Here is a 4,265-nt window from a genome sequence, read left to right on the forward strand (position 1 = left end):
TGATTAATTTTCACACACATTTATTAAAATAATAAAAAATATAGACATTACGTAACTTGATTCTAGATGCTGTTTACAATTGACAATCTGAAGTTCCTTTGGTCTTGGTACTTTAATCTTATTCTCACATATCTCTGATACTTGACAAAGTGTCTATACATTTCTCTTTATGGCTATGTACGGGAATATGATAATCTTATTAGGCGCAGACTGAAACTTGACTGCAGACTAATGCAGACTAATGGAGACTGACTAATCGGAGGTCTGTATACTCATTATAATACCTCGAGCGTTCAGGTATCACTGCGCGAGTGTGATCCACGAGGAGAAAAGGTCCTACGCTAGCAGCAATCTCACTGGCTGCGTTACATATTAATACGTGGATCGCCAGAAGCAGAATTTGGTCCGTCTCTAAGACAGCGCCATCTTGTAGTGCGGAGACGGACGAGCGCTGCGCCTGCGCTGTTGTGCTTAGCGGGGCGCGCTCTATTGGGAAAGTTGTGTACGCGCTGACTACGCGGAACTATGTACACAACACTTCTGGTGCTCTATCAACCAAATGTCTAGACATAATACTGCGAAGGTGTATGTAGTAGAAGGAGCATGTGCAAAACTAGTAGAGCAGACAGATTTGTATAGAGGAGTCCGGCAAGAGAAATGCATTTGTTAAGGAAATCACATTCAAGCGCTACGGCAACCTATTCTTCTAGTATACTGATCCGACAGTTGCAGTTCTTTTGAAGTAGGTGTCATAGCAGGCGCCGAATCAATTCAGAGACGCTCTGCTACAATCGTGACATCTCAATACAACGTACACGAATGTGTACGTAAATGAGAGTTGCTGGAAGAAAGGCGACGCTGTTACTGCGCAAGTATGCTCCGTAAATTTATAAACTGGTATTTGAAGAAAGAAGTGTATCAATTTTGTTCTCTCAACTCCATATTTCAGCTAGGGATCATGAGATTGAAAACAAAAGAAGGAAACGTTGGAAGCCGCAGAAGTGAATTAAAGTTTGTACTGCGGCCGGGACTCGAACCCGGATCTTCTTGCTTAGTAGGCAGATATGCTGACCCTTACACCACCACAGCACTATGGTCAATATGGCTGCACGAACTATCCAAGTCAAATACCCTCCCCCAACACAAACTCCAATTCACATCTCCTCTTATACTGTCACTATTACCAGGGCTCTCCGACATTGCAGTAGCACCGTAGCATTGGACGTAATGGGGAAGTGCTGTACTACATGTGAAAAAAACTAGCGATTAACCTCCTGTCACCAACGGGGTCATTGGAGACGGAGCGTAAGCCTGGATTAAGAAAGCAAATGGTATGAAGTTGGCCATGACGTTTGGAAGAAACCCACGCGGCATTTGCCTTCTTCGATTTAGGGAAATCGCGGAAAAACTTAATTGGGATGCCCGGCCGGAGATTTGAACTGTCGTCCTCCCGAATGCTAGTCTAGTTTGCTTACCATTCTGCCACCTCTCTTGGTTGGATTCGAACAAGAGAGAGTAGCGTATGTATGGAATATGGCAATCGTAGTTCCCTTGCTCCATACGCGAGTGGCATTGGACGCGGGGTGGCTAATATTGTTACAAAGCACAAACCGCCATGCAATATATAGTGGCCTGAGGAGTGTATGTAAATATGTATGTAGATACAAATGAGAATGGATGCAACACTTGACGGTGCGATGTAATAAACTGTGTCTGTAGTTTATTAACAAAAGTACGATCACATAGAGCATCAAACAATATTTTTCACTCGATTGAGGATTTCTTGGTATGGAGAATGCAGCATGTTATCTTTGATGGGGAGTCAACGACAAGAGTACTGTACAAGTAACTTCAGGCGTATCCCACGGAAGTGTCCTATGTTATTGACCCAGGGAAAAATATTAATAGTAACCTAAGAGTTTTCGCAAATGATACAGACATCTATAATGAGTGTCATCTGGAAAAAGCTGCACAAATACTCAGCCAGATTTTAGCATGATTTTAAAATGGTGCAAAGACTGTCAACTTGTTGTAAATGTTCAGAAATATAAAATTGTGTACTTCACAAAACAAAACAAAATGTGATATCTCATGACGACAGTGCCAATGAGTCTTCAAAATGTTCAAATGGGTGTGAATTCCTAAGGGACCAAACTGCTGAGGTCATCGGTCCCTAGACTTAAACACTACTTAAACTAACTTATGCTAAGAACAACACACACACCCCTGCCCGAGGAAGGACTCCGGCGGGAGGGGCCGCGCAATTACTGGCATGGCGCCTCTAACCGTGCGGTCACTTCTCGCGGCCAATGAGTCTTACTTGGAATCGCTTAACTTGTACAAATTATTTTAGTCAAGTTATGCCATAAATTTCTTTTATCCCCAGTTTGATGCAGTATCTCTTCATAGTTAATTCGATCTGCCCATATCCCCTGTAACACTAAATTTCGAAAGCTTTCATTCTCATCTTGTTTACACTATCTGTCGTCCACGTTTCACTTCCATACAACGCTACAGTACATAAATATCTTCAGAAAAGACTTCCTAAAATTTTTATTTGTACTCCATGTAAAAATAAATTTCTCTTTTCAAGAAATGCTTTTCTTGTTGTTGCCAGTCTCCATTTCGTATCCTCTCTAGTTGGTCCATCATTAATTCTTTTGTTGCCCAGATAAAAACACTACACTCACTTACTCTTGTTTTGCTTTTGTTGATGATCATCTTGTAACCTCTTATCAAGACATTATGTATTCCGTTCAATTGCCCTTGCAAGTCCTTTGCCGTCCTGACAGAATTACAATGTCGTCGGTAAACCTCAAAGTGTTTACTTCTCCTCCATGAACTTCAATTAACTTTCCAAATTTCGCCTTGGTTTTTCTTACAAATTTCTCCACGTTCAGATTGATAACATATGGGATAAACTATAACGCTGTCTCAATCCCTTCTCAACTACTATTTCCCTTTCACGTCCTTCGCTCTTATAACTCCAGTCCACTTTCAGTACAAGCTGTAAATAAACTTTCGCATCCTGTATTTGCTCCCTTATGCCTTCTGTATTTCAAGTGTATTACGTTCAACATTGTGAAAAAAGTTTTCCTTATCTACCACTTTTTCTACTCTTCTCTAAATAATCAAAAAAATGGTTCAAATGGCTCTGAGCACTATGGGACTCAACTGCTGTGGTCATAAGTCCCCTAGAACTTAGAACTACTTAAACCTAACTAACCTAAGGACATCACACACATCCATGCCCGAGGCAGGATTCGAACCTGCGACCGTAGCGGTCGTGCGGTTCCAGACTGTAGCGCCTTTAACCGCTCGGCCACTTCGGCCGGCCTCTAAATAATCCATGTCTGTACTTTGCAACCATGTCTTATTGTGCTGACAGTCTGATAATACTCACACCTGTTATCTACTGCCTTTCTCAAACTCTCTTCTTTAATTATGAGGATATTTGGCTGTCTCATGTGCCTTGCACACAAAATGGAATAGTTTCGTCATGGTTAGGGAATAGCGTCTACTACAGAAGCTTAGTGTCGACTTAAGACATTCAGTGCTCTGTCAATAATCTCTTGCAACATCTCCCGTTTCATATTCATCTATTTCCTGTTTCCATTCTATGGTATTGTCTTCAGGTGCATTGCCCCTATATAGCACTTCTGCATATTCTTGTAAAAATAGTAAACAGCCAATCAGTTGCAAATTGGAAGGTTTATTCCTCCTCAACACACAGCTAGTGCACTAGCTGTACATTGGGGATGAAATACAATGCGACAACAACCATGTTGTCCATGTTTAGATTCATTATGGAGGAAAAATTTTGTATTTGACTGACGCCTTCGGCTATATTTCAAAGTACATCTACCGCCACACGCTGTCCAGTTATCTACACACATCAAAAAAAATTTGCATCACCCCGTTTCCCAGAACTCCTGAAGAAAGACGTTGACTGTGTATATTGTATTACAGACACAGTCCCTTTCACTGTTCAGAGATGTCACTAAGCCCGCCCAAAGATGTAAACAACCATGCATGAGAAGCGCCTATTAGACGGAGGTGGTCCTATAGGCGATCCGTTCCAGTCATTCCTCTAGGAAGGAGGTACACGGCTCGTGTTGTCTGTCGCTCAGCCACGCTACCTACGGACTATGGCTCGGAGGAACCCTAACAGCAACGCCACCATGTTGAATAATGCTTTTCGGGCAGTCACAGGACGTCGTGTTGCGACTCAAAGTGAGCGCAATAGGCTGCATGATGCGCAACTT

General features: G+C 42.1%; 1 non-coding gene across 1 annotated transcript; it reads right to left on the reverse strand.

Annotated features, from left to right (window-relative positions):
* Window positions 1–1,016: 1,016 nt before the first annotated feature.
* Trnas-acu (transfer RNA serine (anticodon ACU)) lies at window positions 1,017–1,089 on the reverse strand. The gene has a single exon. It is a non-coding gene; the product is annotated as a tRNA-Ser (tRNA).
* Between the last annotated feature and the right edge of the window lie 3,176 nt (window positions 1,090–4,265).

Source organism: Schistocerca cancellata, chromosome 3 (genome assembly GCF_023864275.1).
Source record: "Schistocerca cancellata isolate TAMUIC-IGC-003103 chromosome 3, iqSchCanc2.1, whole genome shotgun sequence".
Classification (NCBI taxonomy): Eukaryota; Metazoa; Arthropoda; class Insecta; order Orthoptera; family Acrididae; genus Schistocerca; species Schistocerca cancellata.